Source organism: Vanellus vanellus (genome assembly GCF_965231255.1).
Source record: "Vanellus vanellus genome assembly, chromosome: 2".
NCBI lineage: Eukaryota > Metazoa > Chordata > Aves > Charadriiformes > Charadriidae > Vanellus > Vanellus vanellus.
This window is the reverse complement of record NC_138906.1, coordinates 130,474,288-130,492,344: the sequence shown is the minus strand read 5'-3', so window position 1 is coordinate 130,492,344 and position 18,057 is coordinate 130,474,288. Positions and strand designations below refer to the sequence as shown.

At 39.3% G+C, this 18,057-nt stretch overlaps 1 protein-coding gene across 1 annotated transcript in view; it reads right to left on the bottom strand.

The window, feature by feature from the left end:
- NKAIN3 (sodium/potassium transporting ATPase interacting 3) overlaps nucleotides 1–18,057 on the bottom strand; it is a gene marked incomplete at both ends in the record, with an annotated part of 385,268 nt that overhangs the window by 137,063 nt on the left and 230,148 nt on the right. The gene's annotated exons all lie outside the window — the stretch shown is intronic.

Below are 18,057 nucleotides of genomic sequence, written 5' to 3'. Positions count from 1 at the left end.
GGGCACTAGGATACATTAATTGAGGAGAAATGTCATTGCTCTCCATTCAGGCACAGTTGTTACACTGCAGTTTTATTTTCTACTGAATAATATCTGACTATGATATTTTTCAACTGATTTAGATTCTTTGATCCTCGGTTTTGCAGCACAGTTAAATCAAAAATAACTGGAGGAACATTGAAAAAAGATATGTTACTTAGACAAACAATTTTAAATGTTTGTTCATAACATCGCCATTACCACTAGCAAAACTGCCACTCTTTCTCCCCCAAAGTCCATTGATTATCACCTATAAGTGTGGGAAAAAAATGTCATGGAGGTTATATGAATAAAGCCATACTTTATGCAACCTAGAAAAACACGAACAGAAATGTGAGTGCCACATGTCTTAAATGCTGGGTTTTGGGCGGCCATCTGTAGTTCCTGCCTGATCTGTTTTTCTGTAGCTGTCGTCACTGCAGCTTCCGTATCTGAGCTTCTGTCAACAGGACCTGCAAAACAGCTTCTCTGTACAATGCGAGGTACAGCAGTTAGGGTAGATAATCTCCTTTTTTTCTTCTTTGTCTGTTCACAGACTTCACGATGTATTCTTATACACCTCTATACAGGTAAATGTATATATATTTTTATATAGAGAGAGATGCAAATGGATATCTATCAATATATACAAACATCCATGTATGTATACAGGAGCCAAAATTCAGTGATATTATGCCTATAAGCCAGATGCTATGGTAATGATGTAAAAAAAATGTCGGATCATTGAAGAAAACAGGAGTATTTGCTGAAAATGTAAATACTTCAGTGGCTGTTACACGCAAAACTTTCTGTGTAGAGGTCTATAGTGTATATTTGAAAGGCAAAGCCAGGGCTGAGAATGCAAACGTAGAATTAAACTCACTGTTTCCTTTCTGTCCTTAAAGGTTTTATCCGTTACTATTTTTTGCTTGTTTGTTACATCATTTATGGACTTCTGGCTTTCCTGTAGAATACTCTGGTTTACACCTGAATCCTTATCACTTACCACTGCTTTTACTTTAACCAATACATTTTAAAGCTACAATTACTTACTCCAGATAAAAAAGATTCTAGAATCCTAGATGCTAGAAAAAAACATCAATTAGCAACAAACAAACCCCATAGGTTTTATACCTTGCTTTTGGGCTTCAAAATAAAAGTATTACTGATCTTGTTAGGGAATGTAGCTAGTGCACCCATCTCTACGGTGATGAATAGCTTGTGCTTTAATAGGTAGTTTACATAAAAATTACTCGGTGTCTGTGAACAGTAAAACTGTTCTAGAACGGAGATACTTAGACTTACTTTAATACATTGTTTTAATACACTTCAGCAGCACTCCTGCAGCCTGCTTTCAACTAGGGAGGAAAGATTGGGTAATTTTTAATTGTTCAAACCTAGTTTTCATGTAAACCGGCTGTGCTCAGCTGTACTTCATGACTCTGCGGCCTCTCACTATGGTGGAACAATAGCATGGGATAATTACCACTTCTGCCAGAGCAGAAGGAGAGAAACAATATACTTGATAAAATTCAATGACCTCGAGGCTACGCTGTCTGTGCTCTCATATATAAAACTGTAAAAGCCAGGAGGAATAAGAGCTCATCTTGAAAAAGAAAACTACTGCTGCCAACAACATGCCTCAGCAAGAGGTATAGCTCAACTGGCAAAGCTCAGAAGACACTTGCAAATGTAGACAAGGAAAAGCATTGTTAGGCATCCTCAAAGAAGTGATTGTAAGTGCATGCTGTTTGTCCTGATCTCGAGTGGAAATATTTACTCACGGCATCAGTGGCAACTATAATCTTCATAGTACACATACGCCATTTGGTGGTAGATCCTCAGCTTAAGGGCTGCACAAGCACGTTGCCCAGGAAACCCTCTAGTGTACTTCATAGGTGAGGACATAAAACCAAAGAAAACCGAGTCCCACAGGGAGAACAACAGATGATGCTTGCTGCAGTACATTACTGGTCTTACTGGTTATTGGCCCACAGAAGTAAACGACTACTACTTTAGCATATATGCTCCTCAGGCAAAATACTTTTTCATCTTATTTGCTTGCCGTGTATTCAAGACATTTTATTGCTGGGATCACTATTCATCAAGGCATTCAAGAATATGCTGGATTTAACAGTGAGCAACTCAGAAGTCAGGTAGGTATTTAAGTGTTCAGCTGAAAGATGGTCTGTATTGTGAGAAATAATAAAATGTCTGCTCTTATACTTATTTTCTAGCTTACAACATATCAAACTTGATGTCATATTACCATTAACACAGCAGAGTTAGCCAGATACTAGGCAATGAATTTCAGCTGAGATGACCCAAGACCTTAAATACCTATTTATTTTTTTTTTACTTTTTTCTTCTTCTTAATTTCTCACCAGAATAGATGCATATAGTAGAAATTACACAGACATGCTAGTGATCCATATAAAACTCACTGCAAATCCTCTTTAAGGTGGGGTGAAAACAGCACTGGAATTTCTGTTTTGCATTGAATGTCTTTTTATTTTTTGTTTCTTTAAATGGACGTGAACGTTCACCGAATGAACTCTTTAGCAAACAGAAGAATTTAAAACAGATCTTCTTAAAGAAATTCACATTAACATATAAAAATAGAATAACAGACATGTTGATTCCTTATTTCAGCTAGAAAGAATAAATTACAGTACGAGCATAATCCAGCTGTGAGCATCTGCTGAAGGTGTGTGGTACACTCTTTGGTAATATTCATCAATATAGACACAAAAACGAATTACAAGCACAAGCAAGTTTGGCAACTTTCCTACAATGATTTTGAGTCTTGTCATTATAAGCAGCCCAGCTGCTTTTCCTTCGCAGTTTTCCACTGAAACTAGGAATGAAGTTGACTTGAACTGATACAATTTACCTAATTTGTGAGATAAGAACTGCTACGCGGTCCATTCTTGCAGTTTATTATTAAACTCTGGTAGATGGATCACTTCTCTGAGCTGTTGCAACCTTCGCCTCTGTTAGGTACAAAAGATCTGATTTACAAGGTCTGGTTACTTACTGGCCAGTCCCAGTATCCCGTCTCCAAGAGTTATCAGAATTTGCTAGTTTGGAAAAGAAAAGATACACAAATACACTTGCCTAATTGTTTGACCGGGTCCAAGGGATGAAATTCCCTCTTAGTCCTGGAGCTTAAATATAGATGCTTGTGCACTGTTATTTCAGTTCACAAAGACTGGAAATATACAGATAGATGATCTTCAAACCATTTTTACAAAAGCCTTTCCAGCTTGATTTACAACTTGTGTTAAACAAAAAAACAAAAAAACAAACAAACAAACAAACAAACAAAAAATAGGAAAAGGTAAATGTTTCCTGAAACAAGAGATTCCCAAAGCAGTAGCGGTGTCTCACTTCAGAAGCCCCTTACTTGGTTCCAGAGAATGAAGGCGCAAATACCATAACAAATTGAGAAAAGAAAAGCGTAAGGGTGGAATCCACATCCCCAAGTGAATTATGAGGGAGTGGGTGACTGAACACAGGTGCATAGATATGCACAAGCTGCAGCTTTCGTTTATGCAACCAGCTGCCTCACCAGAAGAGCACCCAACCTACATCAGATGAATTGATGCATTTTACAGCTATCAGTATCACTAAAAAACAAAGTGGTCAGACAATATGTAAGGAAGAAGGTGGTACTAATATAAGCACAGGAACTGCAGATGGCATGAAATCTGTTTTAGAAGCATAACAAGGCAGAATTGTTTCCGGGCTACCTATTTTATTTCAAATGGTGGAAGAGGCAAAGCATACAATGAGTCTTTTCTTGGATGATTGCTTTAAGAAGCAAATGGTCCTTTGAGGTATGCTTGCTTTGTTTCTTTTTTCATTTTAAGTCAAAATACAGCAAGAAGAATCCTCCTGATTTCCACAAGATGTTCACAGAACAGCAATAAAGCATCCATTTCTTGGACTGAAAAGCCCCCACATTATTAAGGCATCCACTGTTTCTCAGAACTGCAGCTTGGGAGTGAGCAGCTATGGGCTCTGCTGTCCTGGGTTGGTCAAAAAGAGATACAGCTATAGGAGTAGCCCATTTACAGCAGATAGCCGGTTATTATCTTTCCTATTTGGTTTTACCAGAGAATATGCCTGCAAGGCTAAAGATATGTAAAGTAACATAGTGAAAACAAGCATCTGAACAACTACATATTAGTAAAAAGTACTACATTTTACAGAAACATTACTTTATCTACCCTTGTGGCCTATAAAAACAGTAATTTTTTTCCCTTTGAGATCATAATGAACGCATCCTTGCTTTTAAGGAGTTCTTGAAAGAAGTGCCTAAAAGGGTGACATTATTTTCTTTTCTAATTCCTTCAGCTATTGAGTTCCACGTGGTTCAAATTATCTTCCATACACTGGGAACCCCTAAGGAGGCAACAATGCATCCTCATTTTACATAAAATGCCCAAATCTGCATCTTCTTTAAATTACAGTACTTTCCAGCTTTCAAAATCGCCATGCATAAAAAGAGGTGCTAATTGTAGGAAAGACTAATATAACCAGGAAAGAGAAGGAGTACTTCGAAAAATAAAACGACAATCTCATTATTTTGGAGTGACCTGGCTCAGCTTGATTTGTTTGGGTGACAGGTACTAATGAAGCTGTCAGCCTACAGAGGGAAAATTTTCAGATGAAAACTCTTAAAGAAGCTAATAAAAGATTAAGATCATGCACATTCAAGAGCCTAAACCAGTCATAGGTTTCACTACTTTGCAAAAACTCAATTCTCTAGCTTTCATAATTTTGAACGCACAATGTACCAATTCATCTGCAAATAAAGAAGTAGAAAAAATTCTAATCAAGAGATTGGAGGCTGGGGAAGAAGCAATAAGAATTAAGGATTAATAAACCATGAATCATTGGCACAGGTTTGGACCTCAAAATGAAGACATTTCTAGTGTGAAAAAAGCACTTTTTTTCCAAATCCTATTACTAGAAAGTCACTAGGAGGTAATCTTTATACGTCTCAGAGGATGAAGGACAAAAGGTGTGCTACATTATTAGCTCCCCTTAGAGATTTTGCTACTTTTGCTTTGATTTTCATCTGCCTTAAAAGCTGGCCATTTTTTTGAGGTAATACTCAAATCAAGGCATCGACAAGCTATCCTAAAATTTAAGAACTACAGCTTGCCAATGGTCTCCTAATGTCTTTCACTAAGTTAATGATCCCTTTATTTCATTTTTGTGAACCAGAAACTTCCCCTACTGCAGCTTCAATAGACCTGTTGGCATGGCTCATCTACTCATCTGGGAACACCTTCGGTACTGGAACAGCTCGGCAGGCAGCTCTCCTAATAGGCTCTGGCACTTACAGCGAAGGCTTCTGGACCTGGATGGCTTCATCCAGACGTCGGGGACAACAGGAGCGTTTGTAAGCCTTTAATTTCAGTGCTGCATTACAGGTCGTTGGAGCCTTAGAGCTATCTGTGGGGTAAAAGTGTATGATGGCTGATCTGTGTAATTTCCTTGATATCTGTTTCTGTCAGTGCTTCACGTGGACAGAACTCTACTGCCAAGGCAAAATGAGACATCACCTGACTTGCTTCCCATGCACCTTGTGATTCAGCAGTTACAGCGTACCCTCTTCTTGAATCTCCTCTCTATTTTCTTTTCAGCAGGCTTGCTTATTTTAACCCCCTCTATAACCATCTAGCATGAGTTTATAAGTACTTGCAACATTTATTATGTTATTAATACATATTATATATTATTATACTTATATTTATTAAATTAATAAGCTATACAAACATTGCAGCAGTATGTGGTTCAAAATGCCTTTGTTATTGTAGAGGACATTATCAAAATACCCTAGAGATCTGAGATATCTGAAGGCAAATTAATAATAATAATTCTTTATTTTGAAATTTCATTATTTTCCTGGCCTTGATTCATTACTTTTGATTTTCTGGGTTAACGGTATTTGACCTTACCAATAATTCTGAGATAGTGTTGGACTCAATTCTTTTGAAAGATATGCAAAAAAAAAAAAAAAATCTAAATAAATGCTTGGTCTTTAAAAATCCTCAGGTCTTTTGCTACACAGAATGACAGCAGCATTGCCAGACTTCACTTCAAGGATGCATGTACAGTGGTTTCACGTTGCACAGCCACATGGTGGAACTACTCAGGAATTATCTGACAAAATGATTCTGACAAAAGCTATTACCAACAGAAATGTACCGGTTTGGGTAACACATAGCGGTTTCTCATAATAACTTTTGGGGTTTTCTGACCTCCTGTAACACAGTGAAAGCTCTCAAATTTCTGCCTACTGGGCAGCACCACTACATGATGCTGAAAGACCCCTGGACTAAGGAACCTAAGCATTGCAAATTTTAGAGTGGCTTTAAAATGCCTTAGAGATAGGTAAACCAGACTCCCGTGAGCCTGGAAGGACAGAATCCCGAGGATCCCATCAGGAGCCAAGATTATCAGGGCCTCTGTGTTGTCTGTTATCAGGGGATTGCTATGACTCCTCTGTATTTCCCAGGAGGTGTCCAGCTTCCTGGGAATAGCATCTCTTTGAGTTGGGACAGCTGAAGAATCTGCAAGACTTGTACTCAGTTGTTCTGAGTTAGTTTTTTGGTTTTGTTGGTTTGTTTGTTTTTTTTTAACCATCATAAAACACAAACCTGGTCACTCATTTCAAATGTGTTTTTTTTCTTTCAGAGTGTCTTTTTGCTGAGAAGTTTTGGAGTTTCTCATTTCTGTTTTGATATCTGGGTTTTAATAGCTCATTGTCAGGTTCTCTACCAAACCTGAGGAGCATTCAACAGCCACCAGAAAAACCTGTAGGAAACATATATAGCTAAGATAGGATGTGGTGTCAGCTTTGACCTAGTTCATTAGTGGAAATGCAGAGGGATTGTAGTGTTTTCAACTAGTTATTATCTCCATTTATGCCACTGTAATCTAAAAAAAAATTCTGTAAAAACATACATGCAAAATTGAAGCACACATGTAGATAGGTCCTGATCTTCTACAGCTCTGGTGGCTACATCCAGCCTTTAAGATTACACAGTGACAAAATAGGTGGCAAGACTGACCTCGTTGGATGCCATCCCTCTCCCTGGTTCCTCTGGCTGCCCCCAACGGGAGCTGCCAGCGAGGACAAGCACCTGACCACGCTCAGCCACTGTGCACAAAGTCCCGCGGCCCCTCTGGTTTCACTCTTTCTGAGCCACTTTAACAAGGTCAGAGTGCTGCTACCAAGGAGAAAAGAAACATTTGGCGTACAATAAACAGCGCTGTTAATCAAGAGAGAGACTTCCCCTGGCCCTTGCCCAGATGCACAGGGCTATAAACATGCATATGAGGAGTTTTGCTCTTTTTTTTTGCACCCTCTGGGCAAAGCCAGGTTTTGGGCAAAGCAGTGACTGCTTCTCCGAGCAACCCCTGAAGTGACAATTCTCCAGAGGCGCCCTGAAAATAAGAACCACTGTTTCAGCCACAGTCCGGACTCACGCTGGGGTGTTGGCCAGCTGAAAAGGAGCACGCATGCTGTTATCTCTTTTGGGCAGAGCCACTCAGAATTAATGCATGTCAACACACGTTGTCTGATGTACGGTTTAGTTTTGAAATGCTTTGAAAATGTGTAACTAATCACCAGAACAGTCAGGACCTCATCTCTTCACCATTCCCTTAAAAAAAAAAAAAAATCAATTGAATAGAATTGTGCTCTGAGACTAATTCAGTCTCATTAAACACCAGTGTAAATATCCATGCTTTTCCCATTTAAAATGCAATTCGAAATTAATTCAAGCACCAACAATAATGCCCACATACACAGTGCTCCAAGCAAGTGCAATTCATAGTACATGTACTAATTTTGCTGTAGTTTCCACACTAACAGTTCATCTATTCACTAGCTGAGCCTATGAGCCTCATAGGTGAGCCTATGAGAAACTCTAAAATTATCACTGAAAAAATAAAAAGATGCATGTAACAAACCGCTTTACCTGTTGGTCATCGACGTTACGACTTTGCTCTTTTTATCCAAGAGCTCATCTAAGAAATGTTCAAGACGATTCTGATTGATTGGACAATTCTAATTGGTATTTTACAGGCTGCCTACCTACCCAAAAAATTGGCACCCCTATGGCTTCTACAAAGAGTCCTCTTTGTCACCTGAGAAATTTTATAAGAAGATCTGGAGCTTACAGAAAACAATTATTTTTTCGATAGGGTTACTGAGTGTGGCTTCAATTTTGCAGTGCGGGAGTGGCCAAGCTTATGGGTTTCGGATGAGTATTTTTGGGGGTGGTTGGTTTTCCTTTTTTGTCTCCGGCACCAGAAATGTGCTTGTGGCTGGGGAGATCAGGTCTCCAGTTCAGATAATACTGAACTCTATCACTAGCAGGCATTTCCTGCTCTTGACAAAGTCTGTAATATGTGATTCTTTATCAGCCCCACCTGATAAATGTATCCAAGAAAGAATGACACAAAATTGCCATTTTTAAAGGAATTACATAAATAGGCCAGCTGTCAAAGAAACATTTAAATGCACAAACATGCACATACCTGTATACACAAACAAATCATTTCAGGAGTATTCTTGTAGCGCATTACAACACAATCCTCTCTATCATCAACACCTACTATGATTTATTCCCATCTTTTCAAGATGGAGACAAAAGGACTGTTCTTCCAGCGTCCACCCTTAGATGACTAAATTTACAGTAGCAAAATAGTGATAAAAATAAATCTTTGAGAAATGCTGCAGTTTTGATTCATGATTTTGTATCACACTGAGAAATCAGGTCTCTGTCTGAATGCTAAGTCTGACTACGTAGGAATCAAACAATAATTTGTGTGTGTGTAAGTTCTACCTTCACGACAGAATTCCCGTGATTTTTTACTGTTATTATTAACTGCACTGGAACTGTCTGATCTTTTTATCATAACTCAGTAGCTAGTGTATCAAGTAAAACTTTCAAAATTTGATTGCCAAGAGTTACTGCCTTGTTTACAAGTTTTCCAGCATAGTAATTTTCCAGATAAAGGAAGATGTTGTCAGTCAGTGCAAACTACATGGGACCTCATTACTGAGTACAGAAATTCCAATTAATCTTAAATACATGTGGTGCCAAGAGAGTAATTAGCAACAATAAATTGCCGTGATTTTTAAAATAACAATCGCTCCTACAAATCTCATTAATGCTTCATAAGACCCAAAATATCAGAGAGTATTATTTACTAGTGCTATTTTTAAAGACACGAGTTCTTTCTGATTTTTGCCGATGAGCAACCTAACTTACAAATTTAGTAATTTTAGCAGACTCCTCCATGGATGTCCAAAGAAAGCATATGAATTTTGCAAAATCAAGCATCAAAAGTTATTAAGTGCAAGAATTAAAATTGCTTACGCAGTCTTTACTTCCCCCTTCTGTGCATTTGTAGTTTGATATGATCTTTAGTTCTGTGAACACATGGGCTTTTTTTTCCCCCTTAAGCATGTATGTTATTTATAATAAATATTTGTTTAATTATCCACTTTTTTTCTTTCATATCTGGTATTTAGGGCATAATCCTAAATCTTTACTGCAATCTGCTTGTACTGGATGTTGCTTGGAGTGGCACACTCTAAATTTACCTCCACACTTCCCTTGGCAGATGAAGAGTTATTACCACCCCCATTTTACAGAAGCAAAAGCAGCTCCAAAAGATGAAGCCCAATACTGTTTGGGGTACCTGGAGTATTTCCTGCTTTTCAAAACATCAGCAAAAACCATACAATTTGTTTGTGCAGAACAGATCTTGAACTAACCTCTGTGAGCACTCAAGTGTTTCTGCCACTCTGCTTCTAGTCAGTAAATGAGGAACACACGACTAATGACTATCACGATGTTTGCATTACGAACTGTCTCGTGCTGTGCCAGCAACTAAAGGGTTAAGAGAGACTATTCATCTACCTGGATGTTGCTAATGGATTATCCAGCAACATGAAAAGGGTTGCACGTGAGGTGGGAAGATGGGGTTGGCACAGAGACAGATGTTTCCCAGCAGGACGCTATCCATTATGGACTGGCTGAGATTTGAAAGAGCAATCACACTTACTGCAAGGAGTAAAATGAAGACTAGATACAGCACTGTGTTTGTCCACACCCAGAACCATCCCTAGAGCTGCAGTGTGGACCAAAAAGCTTATAAGCCTAGGTGAAAACCACAGCAAAGTAGTAATTCCTTGACTGATGGCACAAGCACAGGTATAGAAACTTCTGCGGCACTGGCCAGTGGCAAAGGAGGTGCAGGTGGGTCACTGTGGTGACACCAGAAGGAAGCAGAACAGCAGCACCAGCCACTTGGAGGAGCTGGGCAGCACTGCCTCAGTCACCACTGTGTCCCTTGATGGCCATAACCAAACCCAATAATAAGATGTGGTTGAGGATGAACGTCCTTACCGAGGCTTTTTTTTTTTTTTAATGACAAATTGTAGTTGTTAAGATTGAGGGTTATGACCAGTTGCTTCATGCTATTTTGAGAGGAAGACACAAGCAGCCTGCCATGGTCTGACTCACAAGCAGCTCTTGGCATTCAGCTGTGAAGGTGGCCTTACTAAATTGGCATGCTGGGTTGTGAGAAGAAGGTCTGATACTGCACTTATACTAATCTTTTTTTCAGTAGAACCACTGCGGTAGCTGAGCCCAAGAAGAGCTTTTGGATAATAGCTGGTGGCTTCAGGCAGTAGACACTATTGCACATCATGCTCTATCATTTCGGCTTGTTCGGTCACAGCTGATACTGTAGCGGCTGGGCTCTTACAATTTTGTGAGAACTGCCCTAATGAGAGACTGAAGAATGCATTTCGCTCAATTGCTGAGAGACAAACCAACCCACAAACCAAGAAATTGATTTGAAGCTTTAATCAAAAGAAATGAGAAAAAGCTTCACATAGATGTGTCTATACCACTGGGAGAGGATTCTCCTATAATTTCAGATTGCTGTGAGAGAAATCTTGCAGGCCTCAGCTAGCTTTTTTCCTTTTTCTTTCTCCTGGAGTCTAGCAAGAGAAAGCTAAAATCATAGATGGACCCATTCCTCCATGATAAAGAAAAATTTGCACAACAGAGTCTCCAGGAAGTCCAGCTGCATCCACCAAATGCATTTACAGAAGGCATCCTCCTAAACATGGTAATAAATACTGTTCTCTTACTCCAAGTTACAGAAGAGGTAAGGACAACGTGAAGACTCATAGAAGTACAACTTACAAAGTTAATTAACCAGACTGCAAGAAAGACAAACTATGATATCAGATTAGTTATAGGATCATAGGTTGGAAGGGACCTTAGGGGTTCTCAGTTCCAACCTCCTGCTCCTTGCAGGGTCAGCTATGAGATCAGATCACGTTGCTCAGAGCTTTATACTGTTGGGCCTTGAAAAAGTCTATGAAGACTTTAAAAGACTCTGATAGTCTTCTACCTCGACAAGTCGAAACTGGGACTCGCTATAGATCATTTGACAGAAAATCTTAACCTCCACCATAGGAGTGAGTATTGTGCTTGACAGAAGCCTTCTATGTCTAAGATCTAAAAAAGATGGAGGGACGGGAAGGAGAATAGGAAGAACAACATTCAGAGCACTTTCAACTATGCTAGTTCCTCCTCTTCAACCCTCTCTTCCCCAGGATAAAGGCAAAAAATCTTTACAAAGACTTAGGCTGCCACAGTGTTCAATTTGGTGACTTGCAGTAGAAAAGGTTCCAGAAATCAAGAAGACATTTGCGGAAAGAAACTTTTCTTTAGGAACTAAATTTTTAATGTTCTTATTGGCTCCAATTTCTATAACATAAAGCTAAACTCCATCCCCAGGAAGTCAGATTTCTTTAACAAGAGCTGCTGAGTAACTTTAGTGTTGTAGAATACAGGCTGCACTCATCAGCATTAATACATCTTTGCAGCTATGAGATTAAGTGGAAGATGCCTAATCACAGCAACAAAAACTCATCAGTAATCCACTAATGCCGAATAGCACATTTACTTCTGTGTTGGTTTGCACTAAGTAGCTCGATGAGAAACCAACGTTCGGGAAAACTGAGCTGAGCCTTTGTGCTACTTAACTCAATCACAAGGCGAAATTGTTAAACTCACAGAAATGTTTCTTGAAAGAGCTAATGCACCTATTTAGCAGAAACTGAAGGACTTCTTGGAACACATGCCATTTCTGAGAATTTGCTCCCAAATAAGTTAGCCCATTTCACACTGTCTACTTTTGTTTAACACTTGGTGTGGATGTCAGCATGTATTAAGTGACCTGAATTAATTCACATATTTTATGTGCCCAGGATTTCCACAGTGGGCGTTAAGATACAGTAGCTAGTATAAATCAAAATCCTAGTGTCCTTCACAGGGGTAGAGGAGCCCATAAGACAAAACTAGATTTAAAACCTGTGTTAATATACTAACGCTTAATGATGCGACTTTTTAATACTGATCTTAATACTGTCAAAAATCCTCAGATACTCAGCTAGAAAGAAAAGGTTCCTTTGCCAAAATAACTTCCTTCTTTTGTTCTGGAAGGTGATACAAAACTGTAGCTACTGGCACTAAAATATGAATGCTATGCCACCATAAAGTTTTTTCCAGGCTGGACTCAGCTTTGCAGGTAATTTCCCAGGTCATTCTTCTTTGCTTACAGTGAAGTCCGAAGAAAGGTATATTAGAAAAATGTTTTATTGTGAGATTAAGAGGTTTTCTAGACTAAGCTGAAAACTCGTCATTTCTCTGTCTCTTAATTTCCTGTTCCTCTGATAGTATTTATTATTAATTTTGACTCATTTACAGCACAGGGTTTATTCCCTAGTTTGAAGGTTGTTTTAAAGATACCATAGGAAATAAACCAGCCACGTGGTACATTTATTTCACTACCAAATGTGTCAGGAGACTTGAACATCTGACCCTTCCATCCAGTCTCATGATAACCAGGTTTTGTGCTCCAAGCACAAAATATTCCATGAAATGAGACCAATAATGATCATAAGAATTACAGCTGCTGCTGGTCTCCCTCTGAACTGTCTATTGTCCCCACCCATCCCTTCCCTATATCTGAGAAATACTACTTTGTCATTCAATTCTTGAATGCTCTTCAGACTTGGTACAGCGTGATCCAAGTCAGGCCCACAATTCAAGAATGCGGGCAGCACGCGACGCTATAAAAAATGCATTAGCATCCCCGTTTTGAGGCAAGAGACAGGACACAGCCCTCGTGAGGAGAGAGCTGTGTGAAATCCTCCATCTGTATACGCTCCCTCGTGTAGATAACAGATTGTACCCCAGCCGTACCCACCGTGCTGAGCTCCACCACAGAGGGAGGGGAGTTAGAGGGGGGGAACTCCGGGAGCGCAGGGCTGCTAGTTCACGGCAAGTGAGCAAACGCTACTTCGCTTCCCTCTCTCCCTCCACGTTTCTGACAGACAAACATCTGGCATTAGCGTCCCCTTGCCAACAGGCTTCTGTAGAAGTGGTGAGCACCCTACCACACACGCTCCTCACTCTTTCAAACTGAGGTACAATAAAGATTTTCTCCAAACTGGTTAGATCTCTAATTAATAGCTATTGACATCTCCATCCCGCACTAGGTTTGCTATAGATTTTACCCTGCAAGTATAGGCATTTCTGAGTTCTTCCCACCTAGAGTTTAAGAAAAAATAAAGCTTCTGACTCCTAGCTCCTTAAGACAAATGACCTAAACAGTTAGGACAACATCATTGCAGCATCCCTCCTTTAAAAACATAGTAACATAGCGTTCTGAATATTTGATACAACTCATAAACAGGGAGGGAAAGAGACTTTGCTCAGGAGCTGTCAAAGTATGAAAGATTATTTTGCCTCCATAAAGAGGCAGATGAGGTCTAGTCATATCTGTTCATTCAAAAGGCAAAACCATGCTGCACCAGCTTCAACAGTTTTCTTTCTGACTTCTCATACAGCCTCTGCTTTCTGTGGTTTTAATTCATTACCCATAGTATCCATCCAGGAGTCACGTGGTGAATTTCTGCCTTCCCTTTTGGCTTGCTCCCTTTCTACAAATGAGGTACTAAATGCAATTAGCATCCTTATCTATTTATTTACTGCTGAAACAACATATAAGAGCGAGCAAAGAAGGAAGCAGTTGTTGAACCAAGCTTGAGAAAGCAGCCTGCAAGGCATTTGACTGGTGGCACTTAATCTATAACACAAATGAAAGATGTGATCTCCTGCAATCTTCTCCTCTCCCGCCCATTCATGAGAGTTGAAAGATAGTGCCCTCATCGCCCGGCTCCCTTGGAGACAGATCTTACCGACTGAGTAATACACGGGAGCATCTTCCTCTGACATATAGTGCAGGTGTGCCACAGCATAATCCACTGTTGCCAGCCCACTAAATGGCTGCTCAGTGTCTAGGGTCCTTGACATCCAATATATCTTTTTCAAAGCACACTAAAGCAAGCAGTCCACTGCAGCAGCAATCCTTTCCTTCAGAAATCTGGGTACGTATCTGCCCCTAGGAGGAGGCCAGCTCCCTCTGAAGGTTTTTATACAGCATTTGTGTGGTGCAAAAGCATGGAGTATCTTGTACGAGCGCGTATACATTCTCAGAAGTAGGAAAGCAACAACGCTTTGTATTTATATGTTGTCTTTTCCAGCTTCTTTATCGATATTAATTGATGCTAACATATAGCCCAGCAAGTTACCAGGACATCTACAGAAGGATTATTTCTGCCATCTCTTGTTTGGGAACACGGCATTTCTTTTTAATACCGATAAGAAATACCTCATCATGTCGAAACACTATGGGGGCTGCATATATTGGGATCAGAGTGCTCAACTTCAACACCAGCTAACTGTGCCAGAGCATCTTCAATGATTACAAATGGGCAAAACTAGATTTTTACAAGATGGCAACTTTGGTAGTGCTGTGCCTCTTGGCACTGTGCCAAGCACTGACTGCTTTGGGCATGATTTACAGGAAAAAGAACAATTTAACTGCTTTCCCAGATAATCTGCTTTCTTTTTCGTGTGTGTCTGCTGTGGAGACAACAACAAGAGACTGGTTTGATTACTGCTGCAAACAGCATCTAATTTAGAAACAAACAAATACAAATACTTTCCGCTCGTAAACAGAGCTCTTGTGTCCCAGTGCTTTAGATGGCACCACCCTAACCAGAAAAATGACAAATGAGATGAAAAATTAAAATTGTAATTTTAAGGCCATACTTGTGTCCAAATCTACTGGGAAACTTCAGAAAAATTTTAAGGTAGGTTTAAAGATACCTGCTTTTTCCATTAATAACAGCTGATTAATTGCAACATACATTAAAAGCTTATATAAATAACTAAAACATGGAAACTCTGATAAGTTTTATTAACATTTCCTAAAAATGAAGAGTCAGCTATTTAAAGGAGCTCCATATTCGCAATTTTCACCTAGACAAAAGAAATTTAAACTCTTGAAAACAGTTCTCCTCTTTTTTAACTGCAAGCAGCAAAACTCAGAATGGGAAACTAGACTGATCTTAAAATGGGAATGGTTGGAGAAAATAACTTTTGCAATGAAAACTGATGAAATGGGTTAAAATTATACTGTAAGCACTTTGGAGAAAGAAACTCCACTTTTTTTTTTTTTTTTTGCCCAGCACAAGGAGGAGCAGCAGTTTGGGCTTCATAGGAGAGATCCTGAAGTGTTACATTAATACAAACTAACAATAAAATATTAACTTTCTGGGAAAGTTAGTAATTAAAGCTACAGACCAGGGTGTTGTTGCAACCACCACATGCAGGACCACAGGCCTGAGCAGTGGTCCCTCACAGGGCACAACAGAGATGAAAATACTGTTCACTGTTAGAAAACCCTAAGGTTTTAAGTACCTTTAAAAAAAGGACCATTATGAATATTTGAGTTTACTTTGAAGCATCTTTTAAAATTTGTTTTGGATAAACTTAATTTTTTGCTTATCTGTCTTCCCGATACAAGTGAAAAAAGAAACAGTAGTTCTGGATCAAATACATATTTCACTTCAACACAGAATATTTTAGTTCAGGCAGATCTTTACCAAAAAGCAAAACATCAGAAATGATGGTGACTAGAAATATGAATCTTCTCCCATTTAGAGCAACTACTTACTTGGAGCATCCAGCCAGCTTATGTAAAATCCAGGTTGTTACCCTTTTTTGGATCAAAAGGAGGAATTTAAATGATGATCATCTACCTTTTAAAAAAAAGTTCCTTTGACAACAAGCTACCTCTCTTCTGGGGGACATTTCACTTTTGAAATCATTCCACTGCACAAAAGATATTTTAGTTTGCGTCAAAGGAAAAAGCATCCTTGTGGGAGCTGTGGTTAACTCTGGGAGAGAAAAATATTAGCATTTAATCAAATAGATCCTGTCCAGAGCAGACCTAAACGATAAACGAGAGCACAGAAGTGTCTGCTCAGCAGTAAAATTAAGAAATAAAAGTCCCTGTACCATCAATTGCCCAAGTGCTTGGCCCAGAACCACCTCTCACATTGAGCCCAAAGATTATTTTTTCTCTCAGAGCCCCTTCACTACCAGCTGTGACTAATAAAATCTACTCGTTTTCAAATATCCCTTCTCAAGGTTTGCCTTGCTGCAGACAGCCCTTGTGACTCAGGCAGTGCCACCCGTGCACTAGCAGTTTAGACCATGAATCCCTCTCTCCCACATCGTGGCTATGTGTTCTGACCATTGATGACTGAGAAAAAGCAGATAGCAGCATCACCATTTTCACTCAGTTTGTGAATGTAGAATGGTGAAAAAAAAAAACTCCAAAAAAACAAACTACTGGAAGTTTGGGAGAGTTGGGGTCACTCTTGCTGGTTGATGCTTTTCAGCAGATGAACCTTTTATTGGGAGAAAAAACCACGAAAACTTAGAATTTGCTACAGTACCTGTCTATGTCCATCCAGAGCACAAAGTATTCTCTTCTTGATGGTAAACCAAGCTTATCCAGCTGGTATAAGAGAGTGGACAATGCAAATCTCTCGCCTACTTAATGCACCGCAGACCTCACCTGGTGGGAACAGTGCACAAGGGCTGCTTCTGCTTCCTGTAAAGCAGCACTATATAGCAGAAAAAGCTCCTAAAATCTTTACCACATCTTACTCTTGCATCAAACCCCTTACCCCACTTAACAAAGAGTTTTAACACATTAACGCTATATTAGTGTCATGGAAGTATGTGTGTATATATGGACAACATGTTGTGCATACATTTAAATTTTTTTTTTTTTTCTTCTAATGTCAGCATTCCCAGCATTGGGAATGGTGCCAGGTACTGCATTTGAAAAAAGACATTTTAAAATGCAGTTCATTAGTTCTCAGACAGTGTTAAAAATGCCTTCCTAATGGCTGGGCTCTATTCCAGCAAATAATGATCCTCTGTACCCAGTCCCACCACTATAAGCTGTCCCATATGGATAGGGATGCGGTCAACAGAACTGAAATAAATAGATTATTTTCTACTTCAAATTTACCTAGCAGTTTGGATTAAAAAAAGAAAAAAAAAAATAAGATGTTGAAGGTGAGAAACCTGGAATGTGTTCAAAACTATTGGTCAAACGGTTCTGTTAATTATTTTTAGAGGGGTCCTCTGTTCACTCTTGGAGAGTGAAAAATGCCTGCTGTTCAGTGACATCTTAGGCTTAATATACAGAAAAAAAGTCACACACGCACACCAACCATTACCTTTGTGGTAACAATTTGGAATGGAAAAGAAAGCATTATGAAATATTATCTCGATGTTAACAGCAACTGTAACTTGTTTCTTCCTCTTATTCCCTTCAGTGGACTACAGATCCTAGCATCACGGTGCTTCAGCAAGAATGGAGAACGTGGTTCAATGTGGGATGTAGTCACCTCAGATCTCTAGATCAGAGAAGAGAATTAGAGACACGAGGCTGGACTATTACTCCCATAAGATGCCGTAGAAGCACTTCTGGGTAAAAACTATCAGATTTCAATTAAAGTTGCTGTTTCCATGGGAAACTTTTAGTTTTACATAT